This window comes from Anabrus simplex, chromosome 3, assembly GCF_040414725.1.
Source record: "Anabrus simplex isolate iqAnaSimp1 chromosome 3, ASM4041472v1, whole genome shotgun sequence".
Taxonomy (NCBI): domain Eukaryota; kingdom Metazoa; phylum Arthropoda; class Insecta; order Orthoptera; family Tettigoniidae; genus Anabrus; species Anabrus simplex.
The window spans coordinates 146,978,483-147,006,083 of NC_090267.1; the positions used below are offsets into that span (position 1 = coordinate 146,978,483).

A 27,601-nucleotide genomic window follows, 5' to 3' on the forward strand; every position below is an offset into this window, starting at 1 on the left:
TCTTAATGGTGTCGGTGGCTCTTTCAAGCACATATAGCTCTAGACTTCATGTGCAAAAGGTAACATATCCTATAACATGAAATGGCATATTATTACTTTAAAAAGTCGATAAGACTGGGTTTAACATGCATAGTTCACGTTAAGCTTGGCTTGCAAACTACCGTGCATATGTTTTAAAAAGCATAACAGCCATCCGTATATATCTCAAAAAAAAAAAAAGCAAAGTCACCTCCGTACAGGCCATGAAGGCCCTTGGAGGGGTGGACGGTAAAGGCTTCCACCATTGTTAACCTCGGCACGCGATGGGGTAGAGTGGTTAGCTCTACGCCCGGCCGCCTTTGCCCCCAGGAATTAACCCGGTACTCATTTTTGGTGTAGGCTGAGTGAACCTCAGGGCCGTATGCACCTCCAGAAGTGGAAATCTCTTTTCTTAAATTTTACGACTTCCTGACGGGGATTCGAACCCACGTCCTTCCGGGCCAACCGAGCACGCCTTTACCGCCTCGGCCAGGAAGCCCCTCGTATATATGTAAGAGGTACTCCAAAAGTTTTAAACGGAGATTAGAGTTAGAGAAAGGTGTACATCATAACGGATATTGGGTCTGAACTGGTAACTTTGAACTCCAATTATGAAAATCATTTGTCTCGTCAATTTTGTTACTAAGAACTGCGAAGTCCTTTATAAACTGATAATAATAATAATAATAATAATAATAATAATAATAATAATAATAATAATAATAATAATAATAACCGTATGGTCTCAGTTACCGTGTGCTGGCATTTCGAAGTTACGTTGTACTCTACGACATGGTAGAGAAACAGATCTCTGTTGGGCGATCTATGTCAAGTCTTCACTCTGAGGCTGGTTGGATCTTCAAAAGTCATTACCAAAGGAGAGGCGGTTGTAGAGAAATCGGAAAAACCGATGGTACCATTATGAGGCGCAGATGCATGATGAGGAGTGAGGTAGTTTGCTATTGCTTTCTTCTCTGGGATAGAAAGTTAATCCGAACAGCATCCAGACGCTCTGAATGTCATTACTCAGTGCAACCTTTACCTCAGCCGCTTCTATACAGCCACATCCATGATGGGACTGAGACTTCAGAAAAAGCTACAGTTTGCTCTGACCTTTGCCTGGAGATACAAGGTCTCTCATATAAACCCGGACCGAACGCACAGTGTTTGTACTCTGCGCTACGGCAGCTGCAGAATGGGAGGCGTGCGTATAGTTCTCGACCTTGCAAGCAGCCTGCATGTGTTCGACCTGGGAAGCATCAGTTGCCAGTCTGAACCACAGCCGTTAACATGGTGAGACAGTTATCATTGCAACACCATATTTTTGTATATGAAAGTTCTGGTTTCATAACAATGGTCCTGTGACAGTCATATTTCTTGCTATTGGTGTGCAGAAAAATCCTAACGGTGTTTGTGAAATCCGTTATTATGATAGGAAAATTGGTGTTTCCTGTGCTGTTAGTGCAAGACGAATAATTGGGCCTATCATTTTACGAGATGACAGTAAATGCAGAGAGGTACCAAGATGACATTTTGACGCCATTATTCCATCAGTTAACGGAAGAAGAAGAATCGCGTGGGTGGTTTCAACAAGATTCAGCCCCTGCTCATACAGAAGAAGATTCCTTCTTACAATCTCGGAAGTGTTTGCAGAGCGAGTGATCAGTGCTGGTCTATTTATCCCCTCGTCCTCCAGATCTAACAGTGTGTGATTTTTACTTGTGTGATAATCTGTAAGAAAAAGTACGAGGGCAGATCAGAAAATAAGTTGCACTTTCCAGTTATGGCCATTTATTACATCACCTATACAACAGCAACACGACTATAACGACATACCCTGTAACGTCACTTTTCCACATAATTTCCAAGAGACTCCAAACATTTCTGCGAACGCACAACCAACTTGTCGAAGCCGGATGCATAGAAATTTCCTCCAGCGTTCTGCAACCACTCGGAGACAGCGGCCTTCATCTCCTCATCGGTCTGGAAACGTCGACCACCGAGCTCCGTTTTGAGCTTATCGAACAGATGGAAGTCACATGGCGCTAGGTCGGGACTGTAAGGTGGATGTTGCAAGACCTCCCACTTGAAACGCTGCAGCAGTTCTCTCGTTTGGCGGGCCTTGTGAGGTGTTGCGTTATCGTGCAACAAAATCACACCGGCGCTTCTCGTTAATCGCAATCGGTGCAACGTTTGACAATACGACGCCGCGTTGATCGTCGTTCCTTTCGGCATGCATTCCACGTGCAGCAAACCCTCCATGTCAAAGAACACTGTCGCCATAACCTTACCAGCTGAAGGTTGAACCTTGGCCTTCTTTCGTTGTGGTGATGAGGGGTGCACTCATTCCACTGATGTTCTCTTCGTTTCGGGGGTGAAGTGGTGGGCCCACGTTTCGTCACCTGTGACGATTCGCCGCAGAAACCCGTTGCCGTCTGCGGCATAGCGTTACAAAAATGCCAGGGAGGATTGGAAACGTTGACCCTTGTGCTCATCGGTGAGAAGACGTGGGACCCATATTTGACACAGCTTACGATATCCAAGGTCCTCGTAAACAATGGCGAACAATTTGCCATACGACATGTTCAGCTGCGTCGCGATTTCTCGCAGTTTAATGCGCCAGTTCTGTCTAATGATCACATTAACACTGTTGACCTTTGCACGGGTCCTGGACGTTGCGGGCGTGCCTTCGCGATGGTTGTCCGTGATATCCGTGCGTCCGGCTTCGAATTGCTGACACCACTTTACGATACCTTGCCGGGAAATGGCCCGCTCCCCATACACAGCACTAATTTCACGATTAATGTACGTGCAATTCTTCCTTTTGGCCCATAGGAATCGGATTGTCGCACGCACATCATATTTGGAGTGAGCGTCCAGTTGACGCGCCATTGCATTTGGCCGCTATTCACACAATACTAGACGAGACACCACAGCGACCTGCCTAACAGACGTGTAGGCAGTGTCTGTCCCTTTCTCCGCTGTGCCCACGTTTGCGACACACAGCGCGCTGCTGCGGTGCGTTAGTGCAACTAACCTTTTGATCCACCTACGTATATCAAACAAATCCTCTCACACTGGATGAAATGAAATAAAACATTATGAATGAAATCAGAACCATCACCGTGGCAGAACACACTCGCGTCAGTCAGAATGTGGTTACCAGTTATAACCCAAGAAGGACAACACTTACAGCATCTTTTATAAGGTAAGATTTCATATAAGATTGTATAGACGCTTAAAGCAGGGCGGTCGCGCGCGACAGGTACCGTAGCGTAGAGTACAAACACCGTGCGTCGGGTCTGAGTTCATATGTGAGACACTATAGATGCAAAGACACTGCATCTGTCAAAAAATAGCGACAGCTGAGGGCGAACCATAGCAGAGTATTAATTAATATTCTCGAGTAAACACCAAACATGTCACCAGAGATCTTTATTAACATGACAACACCGGACGACATTGAGTGCTGGATGAATTTTTCTCCATCCTTCAGAAATCCGACGACCTCTGATGGGGATCTGGAGACCAAAACTCAACCACTGATCCACAGAAGGAGGTGAAGCAAAATAACACGTAGATCATCATCATCATCATCATCATCTGTTTACCCTCCAGGTTCGGTTTTTCCCTCGGACTTAGCGAGGGATCCCACCTCTACCGCCTCAAGGGCAGTGTCCTGGAGCTTCAGACACTTGGTCGGGGGATACAACTGGGGAGTATGACCAGTACCTCGCCCAGGCGGCCTCACCTGCTATGCTGAACAGGGGCCTTGTGGAGGGATGGGAAGATTGGAAGGGATAGACAAGGAAGAGGGAAGGAAGCGGCCGTGGCCTTAAGTTAGGTACCATCCCGGCATTCGCCTGGAGGAGAAATGGGAAACCACGGAAAACCACTTCCAGGATGGCTGAGGTGGGAATCGAACCCACCTCTACTCAGTTGACCTCCCGAGGCTGAGTGGACCCCGTTCCAGCCCTCGTACCACTTTTTCAAATTTCGTGGCAAAGCCGGGAATCGAACCCGGGCCTCCGGGGGTGGCAGCTAATCACGCTAACCACTACACCACAGAGGCGGACAATAACACGTAGATTTCAGGAAATAATCTTCTGCCTGTGAGTTGATGACTCCCAGATGGGCTCCTTTTTGGGAGCAGCTTTTTTGAGCCTATGTTCTTTATTCCTCTTATGTTGTAAAGGGTATATCGCACGCTCGTAGTCTGACGCTTCTCCATTCGGTTTTTCTTAGCCAAAGAAAAATGCACAGCATATTTGAAATATTGCTGCAAAATGTCGTAATATCTGAAGCCATCACTTTTCAGTTTAGACTCAGTTAATTTATAACTATTTTTTAGTAAATAAATTTATAAACTACCTGAAAAATAAAACAAATGGTAAAAAACTTACAGTAGGTCTATAGCTGAAGATGTAAGTTAAAAGCTCTTCAGTGTGTCGAACACACAGGTTAAATATTATACTACAACATACCTGTAAAGATAAATACATCATTAAACAACGGGTAAAAATACACACTATTAAACCAAGAATGACATATTTCGTTCCTAAAAGAACATCATCAGGTCCTATCAAATCACACTCAAATATTTAGAATTAATATTTATGTTCGTCTCTGTTTAATATTTAGGAACTTACATTATTCGTCATTAATAAGTTCTAGAATATAAGTTCCTACATATTAAACAAAGATAGAGAAAAATATTATTTCTAAATATTTAGACGTGACTTGATAGAATTTGATATCATTCTTTGTTTATAGTTTGCATTTTATCCCTTGTTTAATAACATGTTTTCTACAGGTATGTTGTCCGACTCCTTGGCTGAATGGTCAGCGTACTGGCCTTCGGTTCAGAGGGTCCCGGGTTCGATTCCCGGCCGGGTCAGGGATTTTAACCTTCATTGGTTAATTCCAGTGGCCTGGGGGGCTGGGTGTTTGTGCTGTCCACAACATTCCTGCAACTCACACACCACACATAACACTATCCTCCACCACAATAACACGCAGTTACCTACACATGGCAGATGCCGCCCACCTTCATCGGAGGGTCTGCCTTCAAGGGCTGCACTCGGCTAGAAATAACCACACGAAATTATTATTACAGATATGTTGTAGTATAATATTTATGTTTAACCTGTATGTTCGATACACTGAAGAGCTTTTAACTTACGTTTGACCGAGTCGACACTGGAAAGTATGGGTTCCTTCTTTAAAAAAATGTGCCTGTAAAAGAAACGACTTCATTAAAATATGACATCATCAGATTCTATCAAATCACACTCAAATATATTTAGAAATGCATAAACATTGGTTTATTTCTATTTATATCCTTAAAAACTTGAATTGCCGGGCGAGTTGGCAGTGCGGTTAGGGGCGCAAAGCTGTGAGCTTGCATTCGGGAGATAGTGGGTTCGAATCCCACTGTAGGCAGCCCTGAAGAGGGTTTTCCGTGTTTTCCCATTTTCACACCAGGCAAATGCTGGGGCTGTACCTTAATTAAGGCCACGGCCGCTTCCTTCCAACTCCTAGGCCTTTCCTATCCCACCGTCGCCATAAGACATATCTGTGTCGGTGCGACGTAAAGCCACTAGCAAAAAAACTTGAATTTGGAACTTATCTTAATGAAGTCCTCGCTGTTCTGCACTCTAGCATAGAATGCATGCTGTGGCAATTCCGTTCAGCATTTCCAAGACTTAAGTGAACAGCAAGAGCATACAAGCTCGTTCATGAATTTTTGCAGATGTTGGTTCAGAATAGTTACTTTAATATTTCAAAACGAGCCCTAAAGGGCCAATTGTACCTAAATTAAAAGGAGGGAAGAAATTTGTACACATTTTTTAAATTCCCCTCGAACTAATCAAGGCTAAATAACGATTTCTTCCGAGTTGTCAGTGAAGAGATGACATGGAATGATATTAACAGACGAATAAGCTTGAGCGGAGCCTTTAAAAGTAGGAAATACCATAATATTTTGAAGATAAAGATATGAATTCTTTTATCATCTCCGCATGGGTCATGAAGGCTCTTGGAGGGCTTCCACGATCCGTAACCTCGGCACTTGATGGCGTACAGCGGTTAGCTCTACGCTCGACCGCCTTTGCTCCCAGGAATTAACCTGCTACTCATTTTTGGTGTAGACTGAGTGACCCTCAGGGAAATATGGACCTCCAGAAGTGGAAACTTCGTTTCTTAAGTTTTACGACTACCTGACGGTGAATAGAAACCACGCCCTTCCATGCAAACCGAGCACGCCTTTACCATCTCGGCCAGGCTGCCCCTAAGATTTGTATAACATCATCAATCGAATCAATAATCAATGATCTGCATTTAGGGCAGTCGCCCAGGTGGCAGATTCCCTATCTGTTGTTTTCCTAGCCTTTTCTTAAATGATTTCAAAGAAATTGGAAATTTATTGAACACCTCCCTTGGTAAGTTATTTCAATCCCTAACTCCCCTTCCTATGAATAAATATTTGCCCCAGTTCGTCCTCTTGAATTCCAACTTTATCTTCATATTGTGATCTTCATTACTTTTATAAACGCAACTCAAACTTATTCGTCTACTAATGTCATTCCGTGCCATCTCTCCGCTGACAGCTCGGAACATACCACTTAGTCGAGCAGCTCTTCTTCTGTCTCCCAATTCTTCCCAGCCCAAACTTTGCAACATTTTTGTAAGGCTACTCTTTTGTCGGAAATCACCCAGAACAAATCGATCTGCTTTTCTTTGGATTTTTTCCAGTTCTTGAAACAGGTAATCCTGGTGAGAGTCCTATACACTGGAACCATACTCTAGTTGGGGTCTTACCAGAGACTTATATGCACTCTCCTTTACACCCTTACTACAACCCCTAAACACCCTCATAACCATGTGCAGAGCTCTGTACTCTTTATTTACAATCCCATTTATGTGTCCAGCCGCTTTTCTAGTTTTCAACTTTTGTATCGTAGTGTAAATGTCATTGTTATCATATGTAAATTTTAATACTTCCTTAGCCTTAGTCTCTTCCTCTATCTGGACATTATCCTTGTAACCAAGAATCTTTACATACTGTTGACTGAATACTTTTGCCTTTTGAAGATCCTCACATGCACACTCCCCTTGTTCATTTATTATTCCTGGAATGTCCTTCTTGGAACCTGTTTCTGCCTTAAAATACCTATACATACCGTTCCATTTTTCACTAAAATTTGTATGACTGCCAATTATGCTTGCCATCATGTTATCCTTAGCTGCCTTCTTTGCTAGATTCAATTTTCTAGTAAGTTCCTTCAATTTCTCCTTACTTCCACAGCCATTTCTAACTCTATTTCTTTCCAGTCTGCACCTCCTTCTTAGTCTCTTTATTTCTCTATTATAATAAGGTGGGTCTTTACCATTCCTTACCACCCTTAAAGGTACAAACCTATTTTCACATTCCTCAACAATTGCTTTAAACCCACCCCAGAGTCTGTTTACATTTTTATTTACCGTCTTCCACCGATCATAGTTACTTTTTAGAAACTGCCTCATGCCTGCTTTATCAGCCATGTGGTACTGCCTAATAGTCCTACTTTTAAGATCTTCCTTTCTATCATATTTATTTTTAACTACGACAAAAACAGCTTCATGATCGCTAATATTATCTATTACTTCAGTTTCTCTATAGAGCTCATCTGGTTTTATCAGCACCACATCCAGGATATTTTTCCCTCTGGCTGGTTCCATCACTTTCTGAATCAGCTGTCCTTCCCATATTAACTTATTTGCCATTTGTTGGTCATGCTTCCTGTCCTTCGCATTTCCTTCCCAATTGACATTTGGCGAATTCAGATCACCCGCTACAATCACATTTCTTTCCATGGCGTTTCCCACATAGCTGAATATCTTATCAAATAATTCTGTATCCGTGTCAGTGCTACCCTTTCCCGATCTGTACACTCCAAATATATCAAGTTGCCTATTATCTTTAGAAATGAGCCTTACCCCTATAATTTCGTACTTGTCATCTTTCTTTTCGTAGCTTACAAATTCTTCTTTCACCAGAATGAATACTCCCCCTCCCACCATTCCTATCCTATCTCTACGATACACACTCCAGTGCCGTAAGAAAATTTCTGCATCTATTATATCATTTCTCAGCCACCATTCAACATCTATTACAATACCTGGTAAATATATATCTATTAAATTACTCAATTCTATTCCTTTCTTCACAATACTTCTACAGTCCAACACTAACAATTTCACGTCATCTCTACTTGATTTTCAGTTACCTTTTCCCTTATCACCGCTCCCTAGGCCACCACGTTTCCCTGAATGAACCTCCTTATTACCCTTCCAAACACATTTTCTAACTTATACGTACCACTGCGGTTTAAGTGAAGACCATCTGAGCGCAGATCCCTATCTCCTACCCACCCATTAGGATATAGAAATTTCACTCCCAGTTTCCCACATACCCACTCCATAGTCTCATTCAAATCCCCAATCACCCTCCAGTCAGTATCCCTCCTACACAGTATTCCACTAATAACAATCTCCGCTTTCTCAAACTTCACCCGTGCTGCATTTACCAGAACCCACACATCCCCAACTATGTTGATACTTATACCTGCTTGCCTTACGTTGTTAGTACCAACGTGAAACACTACCACCTTCTCCTTCTCCTCCTCCCTCTCTTCTACTTTCCTCAACATCTGCCTCAACCTAATTCCTGGATAGCACTCTACCCTGGTTCCCTTTCCTCCACACACTTTCCCCACGTGTCTAACGACGGAATCCCCCATGACCAGAGCCTCAACCCTATCCATCTCATTTGATCCCCTCTCCTCCTGGTCAGCCCTATCTTTCCTGTTAGCTGCAGAAGCTACTTCCTCCTCCCCTTTCTCCTTCCCATGACCCTGTTCCACCTGTCTTTTCCTGGAGCTTTGTTTATGCTGGGTCTTAATGATAAACTGCTGAAAGCATGCACATCTAATATATTGAAACCTGAAAAGAGATACAGCATTTCCAAGACTCAAGTAATAAGAAAAACATTAAAACTGAATGTCAGATCGGTAATACAAAACTGTTACAGGTGGATCATTTCAAGTATTTAGCATGTGTATTATTTTAGATGGCAGTATAGTAAGTGAATTCGAATAAAGGTGCAGAAAAGCTAATGCAGTGAGCTCGAAGTTGCAATCAATGGTATTCTGTAAGAAATAACCCATTTCCCTAGGGAAACTATTTTACGAGGGCAAATCAATAAGTATCTGCAATTTTGCTTTAATTGTCTTTAGGTAGGCTCTATGGCGTTGTGTGCTCACCAGCGCTAGATGGCACCGTTGTCTACGTTTGTGGTAGGTTTAAGCGTTATTGCCGAGCTCGATAGCTGCAGTCGCTTAAGTGCGGCCAGTATCCAGTATTCGGGAGATATTAGATTCGAACCCCACTGTCGGCAGCCCTGAAGATGGTTTTCCGTGGTTTCCCATTTTCACACCAGGCAAATGCTGGGGCTGTACCTTAATTAAGGCCACGGCCGCTTCCTTTCCACTCCCAGCCCATTCCCGTCCCATCGTCGCCACAAGACCTATCTGTGTCGGTGCGACGTAAAGCCAATAGCAAAAAAAATAAAATAAGCGTTATCAGATCAGTACAGCTTGCGTTGATGCGACGTAAAGATGGCCGCGCCCCTCTCTGTTTGCACCAAGGAAGAACAGCCAGAACCATGGCTAATGTGCATATGGTTTGCTACGTCATCAATAGTCTCTCGTCTGTTATTCAGGATCGTATCACGCATTTGTTCAGTATTGGCATCAGGTACAGCTGCAGATGGACGCCCGAATCTTTCCTCATCCTTTACGCTGGTGCGACCCTTTTTGAATTGTTCAGTCCACCGGTAAACACTTCGCTGTGGCAAACTATTGTCCCCGTGTTGTGCTGAAAGTCTTCTATGAATTTCCGCTCCTGGTACTCCCTCAGACCACAAAAAAACAGAGAGTGGCGCAGCAAACTTTATGTCACAAGCTGTACTGATCTGATAACGCTGAAACCTACCACAGACGTAGACAACGGTACCATCTAGCGGCTGGTGAGCACACCACGCCATAAAGCCAACCTGAACATAATTAGAGCAAAATTGGAAACACTTATTGACTTGCCTATGTACATCGGCCGAGTTTACCGTACAGGAGTAAAAGCTAAATGAGCACAGGATTTCTTAATCATAAGTTAGAAGTAATGGACATTAAAGAAGCGAGAGTGATTGCTGGTAAAAACAGATGGGAACAATGGCAGGTGGTTACTTGGAATGAGGAATAACGGTTAAGGTAGGAATATACTCTATAAATGGAGATATACGTAAAAACCAGCTCGGCGTGGCTTCATGTAAGGTGAATGGAGGAGGCTAGGTTACCTAGGAGGAAAATGGTCTCAGTTATGGAGGTAAGGGATGTGGAGAGAGACAGGTAAGATGGCAATGGTTAGACTCCATTTTTGGATCATTTAAAGATCGGATGTGGGACGAAACGAGACCTTCGAGCTATTTTTAAAGAGAGTATTGTGGAGGCGCTTAGTAAATTCACAGATGTTTGCAGATTGAATGCTGAAAGTCTAAAATGAAGATATTATAAAATCATTTGCGATTTACTTATGGAACTGGTGAATCAGTTGTTACTACACTTTTTCCATACACAGGATTTTGCTTCTTTTTAAGTTATAGCTTATACATGCTTGTCTTGAGATCCCTGTATTTTCGAAACTACGTAATAGACAGAGAAGTCTGTGGTTTTCACGAATTTGTAAATAAAGTTTCATTGTGTACATGTCAAAAGAGTATGGGTGCTTGGTATTTGGTTCGTAATTCAATATTTCATTGTCCTACTCCGTAACTGAATGATGAAGTTCAGATGATTCCGGGTTTGATTCCCGGCCTGGTCGGGAATTTGTCGCCTCTAGTCAGTTCCACCCACTCAGGGACACAGTTGTACCAACACTCTGCCAACCACCATATAAATCTGCAACATCTTTCCACGTTAAGTTTGCGTCAGGATGGGCATTCGACCATAAAACAGCGCCCAACACAATTCGTAGTCGCTACTCCACCACGGCGTGGGAAGAGCAGCAGAAGAGGAATGAAGTGTTTTTGTGGTGACTAATCATATCGGACAACTTTCAAAATTGTATTCTATACCTGTATCTCACTAACCTGGCCAAGACGGTAAAGGTTGGTTCGATTCTTTCGGAAGGACGTGGGGTCGATTCTCGCCATGTAAAGGGGGCAATCTGGAAAAGATATTTCTACTTTTGGAGAGGTACATGGCCCTGGGTTCACTTAACCTACAAGAATGAGTAAAAGGGGACAAAGGTGCTCGTGTATAGAGCTAACCTCGTTTTCCGTGGTTTCCCATTTTCACACCAGGGAAATGCTGGGGCTGTACCTTAATTGAGGCCACTGCCGCGAAGTTTCCACTCCTAGCCCTTTCCTATCCCATCGTCGCCATAAGACCTATCTGTGTCAGTGCGACGTAGAACAACTAGCAAAAGAGCTAACCACTCTATCCCATTATGTGGCCAGGTTTACCTTCCACTCCTACGAAGGCCGTGATTTTAATTTGCTTTATATTTCTTTAGTACTAAACGAGTAATTTTACAAATTTTATCAACACATAAAAATAGTTAAACTAACCAATCAACCCAAAATCGTACTAATTTGTAATAGACTCCTTTCTATAACATGCGTTCTTCTAGAAAAATACTGTATATGAAAGTAAACCATAAGTCTTATTCCAACCGTAAATGAAATTCAATTTTAGTTCAGTGAACTTACAATAGATACTAAATGCCGAATTAAATATTTCAAACTTCTTTGAGGTTACAGAGATGCTAAGGCAAATTTGGCAATCTCAACATTGGCATGATAGGATAGTACAATTTCCCTTAATATATCCCCTTTAGGCAAAAATTCATGAACTTCAGAACGGATTTCAGTTCTGTAGAAATGCCGCAGAGGGTTTCTTGACTCCAAAGTCCGCATTTATTCTGCCATGTCCCTAACTTGACAGTAGAAGTAATTACGTTCTTCTCATGAGTCACCCAGGTTTGTACATCATAGCAACAATGTGGAAGTTATTAGTTATCGATAAGTTGAATCGCAATCAAATCGTTCTGGTAGTCTTGAACTGGAAATCGAGAAGTATAATTTCTACTGCGATAACATGAAGATTGTTCAGTGACTTCCTTCTCTTTCCTTGCCACAGTGTCATTTTTGAAAGCTTATTTTCACTCATATAAACAAAGTGAAGCAAGGATAGAAATACGGTATTCAACCACCACTGTACTACAGGCTACAAGCATCCGGCTTGATTCTTCAGCTGTTGACCGATTTCGTAGTTTGGGTTATGTAGCTGTCAGTTTGCATTCGGGAGATAGTGAGTTCGAGCCCCACTGTCGGCAGCCCTGAAGATGGTCTTCCGTGCGGTTTCCTATGTTCACGCTAGACAAATGCTGGGGCTGTACCTTAATTACGGCCACGGCCGCTTTCTTCCCACTCCTGGTCCTTTCCTATCCCATCGTCGCCATAAGACCAATCTACTAGTGGTTCGTGAACCAGTAAATTCCCATACATGATATGTAGGCTGTCTCAGAAATAATGGGTAATAGAAACTCGTGCTCACTGAAGGGGCTTGAGATACGATATACTGGAAACTCAAGTGAGATTTTCAAAATAATCCCCTTTCTGCTCTATACACAATGCGACACTCCTCATTAGCCCTTTCCTCAACCTCCGCAATATTGTCTTATAGTTGTACTTGCTGCTAGAATTATATTGACGAGGTCATATTTGTCAGTGCATGGTAAACATGATCTCTTATGTAAAGACATAGAAAATAGTCCACGGGAGTAACTCCGGTTGGGTTTTGGACGGCACTGTGGTGTTCGTTATGCCTATTGTTGCTGCTATCATTTCCTAGCACACATTCTTCTATCTGTAAACCTTGAAAAGTGATCATTGCCAACATATTTTACATCGCCTTTAAACGACCGGAAAAAAACGGCAGTGTTTTATCTCACTCCTGAGCGGAAAGGTGGCATACTGACCTTCGGTTCCAAGGGCCCAGATTTCAATTCCCGGACTGTCCTAGGATCTTAACTGCGTTTGTTTGTTTCATTTGGCTCGGAGTCTGACGTTTGTGTTCGTCTTAATACACTACCCTTCTTCTATATACAACACACCACACTGCTCTCTAGCACAGAAGCATGCGATAGGGAACGCTTCCCTCCACATAAGGTCAGCGTCAGGAAGGGCATCCTCCGTAAAAATGATCCAAATCCACATCAAGTGCCGACTGCAGTAAATTGGGAAGAAGATATTGTCGTTATTATACTGTATAGAGCACATTGTATAGGGAGAGGCACTTTAGTCGCTGCTGCTGCGCAGATGGACTGAAGAAATGCTTGCTGTGTACTCGAGTGACACGGTGGAGTGCGCGGTTAGACAGCGCAGCGAATATGGTTAGCGGTAAGCGTGCGGAATAAATGTTTACTTTACGAGTAAAGTTCTTGTTGAGCTAACGTCTTTGGAGTTATTCTTACACTTCTTGTTGCAAACGCGCAGGTCGCCTAACCGGCGTCATCTCGAAAGACCTGTACCAGACCTCTGCGGAAGCATCACGCCATTATTAATACTTCTTGTTGAACGATATTTGCGTTGGCTATCTGTCGGTGTATGCTGTAATCTGTCCATGATGGTACTGTTGAGCCATGTTTTTCAATTATAACGGACGAAGCTTACTTTCATGAAAGTGGGCAACGGAATGATCAGAATCAAGGTATTAGAACGCTGACAGTCCTAATTTAGTGCATGAAATTTCTCTTCACGATCAGAACGTCTATGTTTACTCTGAGCGTTATGTGTAACACATACTGCAGCTATTTTTTGATATATTGACAGAGAAATGAAAGCAATATGCCTACTTCCAGCAAGATACCGCCACTGTCCATAGAGCTTGATCGAATTATGCTTTAGAACAGGTGTTAGATGAGTGAATATTTAGTCATGGAGTTTGCCCCTCCCCCCGTTCCCAGGATTTGAGTGTCAGTGACTTTTATTTGTGCGAAACTTTAAAACAGAAAATGTACAAGAAGAATCCACGAACTCTTGAAGCCCTGCAGAAAGAAATCAGATGAATAATACGTGAAATTTCAGTGGCGGAGATACAATAAATACTTCGGAGTCGTTTACGCTGACCAAGAACAATGGACATCAATTTCTACAGCTGCTTTGATTGAAGGTAAGATATATATACATCCTTAGCTAATAATTTAGGAGTATCGTAATGAAACTGAATTTATGAGTAAATTTGTTGGGAATGGGTCCTCGTATTATAGAAAAAGGAATTTATCGGAGCGCGGTCTTTCAAATGTTGAGAACTGCTGCTCTAGTGTGTTCGATGAGAGACTTGTCGAAGGTATATGCATCTTCACTATTAGTAATAATGTTCTTCGAACTCTGTCAGTGAAGTAGTTTTAAGGTGCGATAGCTATACATCAAACATTGACGATGAAATGTAATACTCATAAATACTGTAAAATGTTACACGCACGGCAGTCTAGGTTGTTAATGTGTAATGGTGTATTATTTAAGAAAATATCGAGCCATTCCTGTTATTAGCATGCCAGAATTAATGTATAATATTGTAATGTACACATCTGTATTATAGTAATTAAGTTAGGCATTTCGGTTATTTATTTGTTAATATATTTTGTATATTAGTGGTAAGAATCATACAGCCTCTTCTGGACACTTCAGCTGAGCCTACTTGTGTACAAAGAGGGGCTGTAATATGGGATAAAACCATCGCCACGAATATCTAGGTAAAAAACATGCACGTGCATGTGAAGTATACAGAACGAAAAATTTGTCAGGCTCAGTTTATCCATCCAAGCACCTGCCTAGGAAAAGGTGGCGTGATGGAACGGAACAGAATTTCGATTTGAGTGTAGTAAAAAAAAACGAATAACGAGGACATAAATACGTAGGAAGTGTTAGTCTGAAGGGGATTGTTTATTCCGATTCAGAGTACTCATGACGCTACTCATTTTACTTTGAGGAAACTTATTCTGACTCTGACTCTCGTTGTGTACTCCTGAATTCTGGACCATGATTGTTGTCAGTATATTATGCTGCCAGTCCAATATTTGTGGAGTTTGCGTGAGTATATTTATTGCGCCAGTGTTTTAATTTATGGATAGACTGTGAACTGCCTCAGTTCGGTCACACACGAACTATCGTCGGTCTATTGGGCTATATAGGAATGGCTCGATAAATTTTATCAAGTGCATCAAGTTGGATGGCACTTTGTGTCAGCAGTGACTGGACGTGTCAGGCACGAAGGAGGAGGGAGGAGGGACATATGTACACTGATATAGTACGGCGCGAGTTCAGAGACATATCGACGCAGGCAGGTCGAACCGAGGACAGCTCTGGAGTTTCAGGACATGAGGATTCCGGTTCAGTCACGGGAGCAGTAATCTGTTGGAGTGAGTGGCCATCTATTTTAAAGATCAATTTTAACTGTCAATTCGAACTGATACAATTATATATGATCTTATGTAATATATATATACATTATTATACATTATATACATATTATGTATTAGAGCCAAACAGTTAATTTGACAGCTTTTTTGAACGCGTCCATTTACCTGCATTGTTGGCAAATTATTATTATTATTATTATTATTATTATTATTATTATTATTATTATTATTATTATTATTATTATTATTATTATTATTATTATTATTATTATTATTATTATATAATTCGCTGGGGCCATCAAGGACCACGTTAAGTCTTGTTGCATTTGACACTGAACTTGGCTTTCTTTAGAGCCCAAATTTCCCTCATTCTTTGTGAGTGGGCCTGCTTACGCTCCTCTGTCCAAGGGGCACCGTGTCTTCCCTTCGGTTGCTCGACTCGGTTTAGCCCGTTCGTCAATATTTTCTTGCGGAAGAGATCACTGCTAAGGGCGTCTTCAGCTGAGATATGTAGCATTTGCAGGTCTTCTTTGGTATTTCTAAACCAGGGAATTGTGGTTTTGGGGTTTGCATCAAAAAAGTGAAAGATTTCTTTAGTTAACTTTCTTCCGTCCATTTTTTTCAGATGACCGTAAAATCGTGCCCGTCTTCTTCTGATTGTGTCGGTAATTTTCTCTATTTTGCTGTAGACTTCCTTGTTGGATCTCTTTTGATGGATTCCATTTTTGTACTTTGATACCAAGATTCCTCTCACAATTTTGCGTTCTCTTTTCTCCAGTTCTTCAAGGAGTCCTTTGTTGGCATTTAGAGACAGGGTTTCGGCTGCATATAGAACTACTGGCTTCAGAACTGTTTCATAGTGACGTATCTTGGTGTTTTGGGAAAGGCATTTTTTGTTGTAGATTGTGCGGGATGTTTGGTAGGCTATTTCCAGTTTGCGTACTCGCTCCCGAAGTGCTTCTTTGTCCAGTCCATTTTTCATGATGATCTCACCCAGGTATTTGAATTTGTCTACTCGGGTGATGTCCCCGTATTTTGTATGGAGTTTTGGTGGAGCCTCTTTGATGTTAGTCATTACTTCTGTTTTCTCAAACGATATCTGCAAACCAGTTTGTTCGGCAATTTCCTTTAAAATTTCAACTTGAGCTCTAGCGGTTTCTATGTCGTTGGAGAGAACAGCAATATCATCGGCAAATGCTAAGCAGTCTGCTGTGATCCCCTTGGATTTGGTTCCTATTCTCAATAGACTGTAGTTGGTTTCCTGTAATCTCACCCGCCAGGTTCTGATGATCTTTTCAAGAACACAGTTGAAGAGCATTATAGGGGATAGCCCATCACCTTGTCGGACTCCTGTTTTGATGTCAAAGGAATGCGAGAGACATCCGTGGAACTTCACCTTGGATTTTGTGTTGGTCAGGGTGGCTCCGATTAATGCCAGCAGTTTCAAATCAACTCCAAATTCATTTAAGATGTTTAGCAGGACTTCCCGGTCAATGGAGTCGTACGCTTTCTTAAAGTCCACAAAGACAGACACATACTGCTTGGACCTTAGTGTACAATATCTAATGATCGTTATGAGATTTTGGATCTGTTCAGCTTTTGAGCGACCTTTTCTGAACCCTCCTTGGTATTCACCTATTTGATGTTCGACTTGTGCTTCCAAACGCTCCAGGATGGCAAGTGATAGAATTTTGTAAGTCACGGGTAGCAAAGATATTCCTCTGTAGTTGTTGATGTTCTTCATGCTGCCTTTTTTGTGTAGTGGATGGATCAAAGCTATTTTCCAATCTTCGGGTAGGGTCTCCTTGTTCCAAATTTCTTCTATTTGCTTTTGCAAGATATCAAGTGATTCCTCTGGGACATATTTCCATACTTCTGCTACTACTGAGTCTTCCCCCGGCGCTTTGTTATTTTTGAGACGGGCAATGTGGCGCTTGATTTCATCTCTGTCGGGTGGTCTGGAATCTGGGTACCTGAGTAAGGGTTCCTTGGTCTCAATGGCGCTTTGCGGTTTAGAGCAATTAAGTAAATTCTTGATATAATCTGCCAGAATGCTGCAATTTTCTTCATTTGACGTCGCCAGTGTGCCGTCCTTTCGCTCAAAGCATAGAGATGGTGGTTTATAGCCAGTGAGTTTGCGTTTGAAGGCTCTGTAGTACTCTCTGCTTTCATTCTTCCTAAAGTTTTGTTCTATCTTTTCAATGAGAGATTTTTCGTATTTACGTTTCTCAGTTCTGAACACCCTAGCTGCTTGGGCACGTTGGGTTTTGTAGGTTTCCCAATCATTTTCTTATTTCGTAGAGTAGTACTGTTTCCATGCATTGAGTCTTTCTTGGAGGACTAATTCGCAGGTACCATTCCACCAGGCATGCTTTTTGCTTCTCTTGATTTCTGCAACGTCTTCGGCAGCCTCAACAAGGAGACTTTTGGCGTTGTTAAAGTCACAGTCATTTGGTCTAGCCTTCTCCTGGAACTCCTCGACCCTTTGCCGAAGTTTATTGTTGTCGAAGCGTGTGATCTGTTGTCTTCCTTGTGTTTGCAGGAATTGGTTTGAATTTGATAAGAGACATATAATGATCTGAGGCCACATTGATGCCTTTCTTTACCTTGACATTCATAATCTCAGGGCTGTTTCTCCTGGAGATTGCAACGTGATCAATTTGGAACTCTCCGAGAGCTTGGACGGGAGAACGCCAAGTCATTTGCTTTCTGGGTAGATGGCGAAAGTGGGTCGACATGACCTGCAAGTTGTGATTTTCGCAAATGGACACCAGTCTTTTTCCGTTGGGATTGGTTCTTTTGTGAGCAGGGTAATTTCCTATAACTTTCTTGTACTTCTGTTCACGACCTAGTTGGGCATTGAAGTCACCCAAAAGAAGCTTGACATGGTGTTTGGGGATTTTGTTTAATTTTTCATTCAGTAGGTCCCAGAAATTATCAACTTCGTCTGGATCAGACTTGTTCTTATCGTTTGTAGGAGCATGTGCGTTAACTAGGGCGTAGGTTTTGTTCGCGCATTTAATTGTGAGTATAGACAATCTGTCATTCACAGGTTCGAAATTTGCAACCGATTTAAGGATCTTGGTTCTAACAGCAAACGCGGTTCCAAGCATCACAGCTCCATTGAGGATTACTCTTTGCGCTTTGCTCTTGAAAAATCGGTAGCCTTCGGATTCAAAAATCTCTTCATCTGGGTACCTTGTTTCCTGTAGTGCCATTATGGATATCTGATTTTCGTGAAGAGCTTTGGTGAGGGTTTTCAGCTTGCCAGTTTGTGTAAGTGAATTTATGTTGAAAGTTGCTAGAAAGGTTTTAGAATTTGGCCTGAGTTTTTGACTCTTCGGGGTACACCGAGACGCTCCGACTCGTCTCTTGCATGATGTCGAGTCTCCCCCAGAATCCGAATGAGACTCGTGCGCCGTGGGATTCACGACGAGGGATTTATCCGAAGATTTACCCCCTGGGGTATGTTTCTTGAAATGTTGTGCCATCATGCGTTTTGACTTGACTTTGCTTTGGACGGGTACCCATCCTTTTACAACTAGGGTTGTTAGCCCTAGAGGTTGCCTCAAGATGTTTTCTGGCTTCTGGTCATTTACCAGTCTTCGCCGTAACCCTGGCAAGGGACCAGTTTTTTTTTCACGGTGGTATTTTATTTCCCTACTACCCTCTGACTCTACTGGCGGCAGAGCCAGCGAGCTTCCCCAATTCCAATGGGGCGCGCCCGATGGAGGTAACCGGTAAATCCCCACACGGGTATTATTATTATTATTATTATTATTATTATTATTATTATTATTATTATTATTATTATTAGTTTATGTATTCACTTATTTTAAATTTTATTTCATAGGGCGAGTTGGCCGTGCGGTTAGGAGCACGCAGCTGTGAGCTCGGACCCGGGAGATAGTGGGTTCGAACCCCACTGTCGGCAGTCATGAAGATGGTTTCCGTGGTTTCCCATTTTCACGTCGTGAAATTGCTGGGGCTGTACCTTAATTAAGGCCACGGACGCTTCCTTCCCATTCCTAGGCCTTTCCTGTCCCATCGTCGCCATAAGACATGTCTGTGTCGGTGCGACGTAAACAAATAGCAAAAAGAAAAAACCCGCAGTATAGTGTACAAATTCTTTTAATCGTTTTTACAATATCGCCCATACTTACAAAATATTGATCATCAGAAAAATTAGTAGATTTATTAATTAGATACATACATCGTTATAGACCGGCATGCCTTTCAGCGTTCAGTCTGTAAGCCTCTGTGAATTTATTAAACGTCGCCAAAACCCTCTATTTGCAGCTAGTGCTGTGGTCTCATTTAGTTCTATACCTCTTATCTTTAAATCGTTAGAAAGTGAGTCTAACCATCGTCGTCTCCGTCTCTCTATACTTCTCTTACCCTCCATAACAGAGTCCATTATCCTCCTAGGTAACCTATTCTCCTCAATTCGCCGACATGTCCCCACCACCGAAGCCGGTTTGTGCGTACAGCTTCATCCATCGAGTTTGTTTCTAACTTAGCATTTATCTCCTAATTCCGAGTACCTTCCGCCATTGTTCCCACCTGTTTGTACCAGCAATCATTCTCGCTACTTTCATGTCCGTTACTTAGAACTTATGAATAAGATATCCTGAGTTCACCCAGCTTTCGCTACCGTTGAGCAAAGTTGGTCCGAAAACAGACCGATGTAAAGATAGTTTCGTTCGGGAGCTGACTTCCATCTTACAGAATACTGTTGATCGCAACTGCGAACTCACTGCATTAGCTTTACTACACCTTGGGTCAATCTCACTTACTATATTACCACCTTGGGAGAACACACAACCTAAATACTTGAAAATGTCTACCTGTTTCAGCTTTGTATCATCAATCTGACATTCAGTTCTCTTGGATTTCTTACCTACTGGCATCAATTTATTCTTCGAAAAGCCGATTTTACCATACTCATTGCACCGAATTTCAAGCCCCAAGATATTTAGATTGCAAGCTTTCGGCACAATCTGCCATTAAGACCAAGTCGTCAGCATAGGCCACAACCTGACTGAATCCATCCCTGCCACTTAATTCCTTTCAGCAAATGATCCATGTAAACTACGAACAACAAAGGTGAAAGATTACAGCCTTGTGTAACCCCTGTAAGTATCCTGAACCAAGAACTCATTCTACCATCAATTCTCACTGAAGCCCAAATGTCAACATAAATGCCTTTGACTGATTTTAATAATCTGTCCTTAATTCCATAGTCCCCCAGTATGGCGAACAACTTTTCCCTCGGTACCCTGTCATATGCTTTCTCTAGATCTACGAAACGTAAACATAACTGTCTATTCCTCTCATAGCATTTTTCAGTTTCCTGGCCCATAATGAAAATCCGATCCTGACATCGCCTTTGTGGTCTGAAACCATACTGGTTTACATGCTACTTCCTCTCAACTACTGATCGCACCCTCGCTTCCAAGATGCCAGTGAATACTTTGGCTGGCATACTAATCAATGAGATACCTCGATAGTTGTTGCAATCCTTCCTGTTCCCTTGCTTATAGATAGGTGCAATTACTGCTGTTGTCCAATCTCAAGGTACCTTACCAACATTCCATGCTAATCTTACTACTCTATGAAGCCATTTAATCCCTGCCTTCCCACTATACTTCACCATTTCAGGTCTAAATTCATCTATTCCTGCTGCATGTAGGCAAAATTTTGGGGACCTCAGAAATTAATTTGTTATAGTGAAATTTTGTTATACTGAAATAAGTCAATTCTTAATAACTCGCCCATTGCTAAAACTGTTGAAGAATTTACGTTATTTCAACATCAATTTACACATAAAATACTTTAATACTGTATTTATTAAAAGAGAGGAAAATTAGGATACATACATTTACATGAAGTAATGATATAAGGTACAGGTATTTGTAAGAAGTTTTCAGGCTTTCAAATTTTACCCTGTACCGGTACATTATCTCCTCAACTTTATTTTCTGAAAAAGTCTTGTCGACCTCATCCTCATCTGCACCCTCGCGTGATGAATACGCTGAGACAATTCTCGTACTAATTCCTCCAACTGCCAAATCTACCCACATCATTCGTACATTTACATGCCTAACAGAAGCTATGTTGCGTGCAATAGTATTCTTGATAAACAGCCCTACCCCACACTCTACCCTTCCCTTTATAACACCCGTCAAGTACACTTTATAATCCCCTATCTCTTTCTCGTTTCCTCCTTTTACCTGAATATCATTTACTCCTAGGACATCCAGATACATCCTCTTTACTGACTCAGCCAGTTCTACTTTCATTCTTCCACAAGCCCCATTAAAATTGATTGCTTCCCATCGAATTCCATTTCGTTCGCCAAGTTATTTCCAAGGAGTCCCTCGTCTGTCAAATGAGAGTGGGACTCCGTTATTCCCGTAGGTCCGAGGCTTGCTTAAAATGTTCTGAGCTCGGTAAATTAATGAAGCGGGATGCTACCCTGCTTACACATAGTCCAAGTAAGGATCTCTCCTCTAATGGGTTATGGACCACCGAAGGATTGTATAGTCCTAGCAGCCTGAGCACAAGGAAGGCCATGACTCAGAATATGTCCGTGATGCCCACTCTCATTCCATAGCAACTCTCAGGACCACTTACTAGGCCACTCAGCCGTTACGCATGGTTCACGTACTAGGACGTGACTGCAGTAACCCATACCATGAACCATTCTTTTAATTGTACTGGATAATTTTCATCAAATTCATTAGTGGTCGATGTTTCATCACGCTACCTTCAGCATTTGCAATAAACGATAAATCCGTACTGCAGTAAGTATGGCTGGAGCGTTGCCTGCGTGCTAGACCTTCCGAAGAACATTTTGTGACTTCGAAGCCCCGGAGTTCGCGTCTCGAAACCCTCCAGAAGGTAGCACTACACTGGAGTTCGTTACAACACACAAGAACTGCACTACCAAAGTTTCACGGTCATCCAGCTTTCTCACTGGAGACAGTTACCTCGTTAGCAAAGAAAACAATGTTAATATACCTCACACTTCATCTTATTGTGACACTGCAATCAGTTTTTGCGGATTCCTTATAACTGAACAACCTTCAGTGATGCCATTAAGGGATCTGAAAGTGAAGACCCTGCTCAAAGGCTACAGAATTGCCTCCAGCCAAAGATGTGAGGACGAATATGACGCGCACTCTGCGGGAAGTGACGTACGATGGAGTGGACGACTGTTTCGAAAAGTGTCAGGGATGCTGGCGAAAGTGTGTCTCTGCCCAACGGGCTTACTTTGGAGGGGCTGTTTTACGAGACGTTTTATGTCCTCCAATGACTTAACATACAGACAGATCCATAGATACAAACAAATCTTCGTCTCTGGAGATTTCCCTTCTGGGTTCGTTTGGACTGTACAGCATCTTCATTTCAGAATCGCTTTCATATTATAATCCACTTCTCATCTCCAGCTACCGCTTGTGTCAACAACGGTTCTGTTTTTTTGTGTGTTTTCTTAGCATATTGCATACGAAACACGTTTTTTGTAGAATTTATCTCACAGAATGTGTAGTATCCAGTAGTTCTTAGGCGAAGTTGGCGAGTTCAATCCTAGCTCAATTCAGTAGCATCTGCCTCATTTAGTAGATTTACCGGACAAAGTTTTCGACACCTGTGTCTTCGAGAATCGTTAAAAGCAGCGAGTGAAACGTAAAGACCAATTTAATGATAATAATATTAATAGAAAGAATGGTACGGCCTCTCCCTAGTTGTAGGCATCCTTTCTAACGCCTGTAAATAGTGAAGTCTCACGGAGACGGGCTGAACTGAAGCTACATTTCACGTTCATTAAAAGATATCACTCCTGTTGTTTCGTAGTGCCACCTACGGTGCTGTATTGTGTTCAACCTAGTTGATAACTGCTTCTGTTTTAGATTTGGCACATACTGGCTTGATTAATTTGTTTCTAATTTGCCACCACTGCCTGTTCACCTCTAAATTAACAAATCAGCACCCAGCTCGTCCCTATAAATACTGTAAGCTTGACCCTTCTTTATCTACAGTATCTGGATCTGGAACTATGCGACGTGAAGTGAGATTCTCCTCCCAAGGAGATGACGGACGACGCTGGGGGAAGCAATAAGGTAGGCAGCAATTTAACTTAAAATGTTAACTTATCTGCGTGTGGTGACGGAAAGATACCAGCGTTTGCCTCTAGCATGTAACAGTTAGGGCGCGCAGCGATTAGCTTTAATTTTAATGTAGGTTTCTTAATTTGTATTATGTAGGTTTCCAGGCTATCTGCAGACGGAGTGTAAACCCCTAGTGGGTACTATGTAATTTAATGACGTTCGAGTGTGTACCCTCGTTTCCCTTATTCACTTTTTCTTTCTAGTAACTAAACTTTTCTAATCTCTACATTTATATCCAGCTTTATGGACTTAAAATTTATTTCTAGTCTTAGTTTTTTTAACAAGTCATGCAACGGGATCGCTTGAGGTACTCAGCATCCCATTTCACTTTGTTCTCGGCCTTTCGGTTAACCTTTTGTTTTCACTTTTCTTGGCTGGCTAGTATGAGCTTTGGCTTCTGGTTTTCTGGATACTTCGATCCGTATTTTATGTGTGGCTCCCCTATTTAGTAAGTGCAGCGAGTGTCACGTGGTAGGCCCTATAAGAGTTAGTTAGCCCTTGACTGTAATGAGAGGTACCTGATATGAATTCTTGCCCGCCTGGCCATGGGAAATTGAAATTGCAGCTCAGCGTTCGAGACCCTCCCGATATATAATAATCTGAAACTGAGTGTTGGATTTTCCCTTCATGGTAAATTGTTTTGGAAGCTCTAGCTTCCTTTTCCTATATTTAAAAAAGTTTTAGGCGCAATTACCGCTCTGAAAGGGTAACCTTGTTAATAGAAGTTCTGGCCTCAGGTCTCATTCACTTACCAATTATATTCTTGAATTAAAAGTCGTGTGTTGCAAAATGGGAGCTTCATTAAATATTATGATATTGTAAATATCCTATCTATATTCTTATATTGTTAAACTGTTACTGTCGTTTTCACAAGAGAGTAGAAAAGAAAATTTAACTGTGAAAATACATTCTAAATTTAAAATTTTCTTGGTGTGGTTTTGTCTAGTGCCTAGTCCCTGCCGTTTCTTCCCCTCTACTCCACTGGTAACACCGCAATAATAATAATAATAATAATAATAATAATAATAATAATAATAATAATAATAATAATAATAATAATAATAATAATAATAATGATGATGATAATAATAATAATAATAATAATAATAATAATAATAATAATAATAATAATAATAATAATAATAATAATAATAATAATAATTGTACCGGGAGGTACACCTCTACGACGCAAGTTCAAATCTTGCGCCAATTGAAACTCCTCTACAGGAGAAGCTCTGAACTTTACTACTGAACTAATTCTACAGTTTATCAGAAGATGTCACTGAGTGTTTTTGATTTGCTTTTGTTTTTCATGGATCAAGAAGTGTGGACATTCTCTAACAGATGTCTCTACTAAAAACTATGATTACGCACTCTGGTGCGAAGGAATGAACTTTCTTGAAGAAATTTTGTATTCAAAAGTTGTTGTCTTTACTAAATTTTGTTCTTTTATTTTTTGGGTTGGCAATATTAATCCTTCCTTCCGCCAGTTTTGAACTTAGCCAATCCCAAATTTCTTTAATTAATTTTCAACCAATCATGTATGTCTTTTTCGATATGGATATGTAGCTTTAAGCTATCCAATGAAGTTGAGGGGGTGTGTCTACATTCTTGAAAGGTCTCGAATTTTCCACGAGGGTATAAAAACTGCTGATTTTCCTGTCTCCTGGCCACTAGTATAACATCTAACTCAGTGTGTGAATATGTAGCAGGGGGCGGGAAGCGCCTCGTTCTTCAGACAGCAGATCTTCAACAAAGTAATGGCCTTTTAGCATCTTTATTTCTTGCTAGCTCAGCAGTTTAACTCTCGGGGAGGGTTCGAAACCTTTAATATGTGACCTACCACTTTAAAATGTAAATTCCCATTCTGTCTACGTAAAAACTACAAATCTCTTTAACTGTAAAGCGGGGATAGAGAGTGATTTACCCTCTCGAGCTCCCCTTCATTATGAAATTGAGCTGACCACGTTTTTATAACCGTTTCTTCTCTTCCTTAATGTATTAAAGTTTTCTCATACGGCTCACCTTCCTAGCTTGGGACTAGCCCCTGTGTATCGGCCTAGAGCCACTTAGGTTTTAAAAGTGTATTTGGAGTGCAAGTTCACGCCTCCAGTCCTCTCTGTACTTTGGGCCAGTAACTTAACCTGTTGTTTTATTTTCATTGCGAAGGCCCTGTAGGTTGGGTATTAAATACCCCTGTTTCTTTGTGTGCCTTGAGGGCAGATAGAAGTGAAATTCGTTGTGGCCTTTGATAGGCTTGAATTTTGAGAGCGGGTCTGCTCTTTCCTAAATTTGATTTCTGTGTGCGTCTAGGAGGCTTAACATTGTAATTTGGAGCAAGTGCTCCTTGGCATGATGGGGTTTTCTGCCCCTTTGTTCAATTTTATACCTTGGTAAAGTTGGGCTAATAGCTCAAGGATTGTGATTGTGGGGCTCGAAGCCCAGACCTTGTAATAATCCCCTAACACTTGTAATTTCTTTGTATCTGATTTTGGCTTCTTGTTGGCTTGTTAAGTTTTCAAATTCTATGTTACCATTGTTAAGTTTAGAAAATATAACCTTTGTTGAAATTTTAATTCATCTTTCGAACTTGTAGTTAGACCCATTCCAGCCCGCACCTTCTTTCACCTCTGCTGTTCCACAGATACCTCGGAACAATAATAATAATAATAATAATAATAATAATAATAATAATAATAATAATAATAATAATAATAATAATAATAATAATAATAATAATAATAATAATAAAAGCTAAACGCCCCTGTAATTGCTGTAGATTTAAGTGACTTCTATGTGTCAGAATTTGTACCAGATATTTGTCCTAGAAAGGAGTTCTGTTTCACGTGTCTACCTCATACACCTGCCGACACCGACCATTCGCATTAAAGTACTCTAAGAGTCAATCAATGACAATCGCAATCTTAAAGAACTTCGACAAATCAACATTATCCAATTTTCTTTAGAAGAAAAGTCATTTTCTTTTTCGTGGTGCTACATTCTTTCGAAAGCCATACAAATACATTACAGGATTTTTCAGAATTCAGCTGTTATGTTGTAAAAAGGTGTTAAGATTTTCCCGCATGAGGCACTAACCTAATGGTGTATCAGTTTTCATTCTTGTCAGCACCTACAGTAATTTCTTGTGCACCGAGCTCGATAGCTGCAGTCGCTTAAGTGCGGCCAGTATCCAGTATTCGGGAGATAGTAGGTTCGAACCCCACTGTCGGCAGCCCTGAAAATGGTTTTCCGTGGTTTCCCATTTTCACACCAGGCAAATGCTGGGGCTGTACCTTAATTAAGGCCACGGCTGTTTCCTTCCCATTCCTAGTCCTTCCTTGCCCCATCGTCGCCATAAGACCTATCTGTGTCGGAGCGACGTAAAGCAACTAGCAAAAAATATATATATTCTGCAATGGAATTACGATATTCACTTTTACGTAATAAAACACTTATTCTGTACCTATCATAGAGACTATCAGATATGCATTTTTATCCCCTTCTCATTGGACTCAAGGGCATATCATGAAATCCAGGAGCCTTATTCCTAATTAGCCCCATCAGTGCTCTGTCATTTTGAACTCTAACTTAGGTCTCCCATCTCATCAAGTAGCATCTTATTCTAGTAGCTTACATTATCGTCTACGTGTTTCTTTTCATACACTTGCTCAATGTGCTACTGTCACCTTCCTGCCGTGTCTTTGCCTAGGAGTAGTATTCCGTCTAGCCTTTGGCTGGCTCCGCCTTGCTACGTAGGCAAATTCTCTGTCTTGGTTGCGTGGAGTATAAACTACTTGAGGCGTATATGAAGGATAGCGGCTGAGCTGAAGGAGGGGTGTGATTAACATAGACACCTTAATTAGTAGGACTACAGCTGATGGTCTGAGACGTGCCTG

The 27,601-nt window shown here is 41.6% G+C and overlaps 1 protein-coding gene across 1 annotated transcript in view; it reads right to left on the minus strand.

Annotated features, from left to right (window-relative positions):
* The window catches only part of LOC136866702 (hemolymph lipopolysaccharide-binding protein), a 62,442-nt gene that overhangs the window by 15,356 nt on the left and 19,485 nt on the right, over positions 1-27,601 (minus strand). The window lies entirely within an intron of this gene.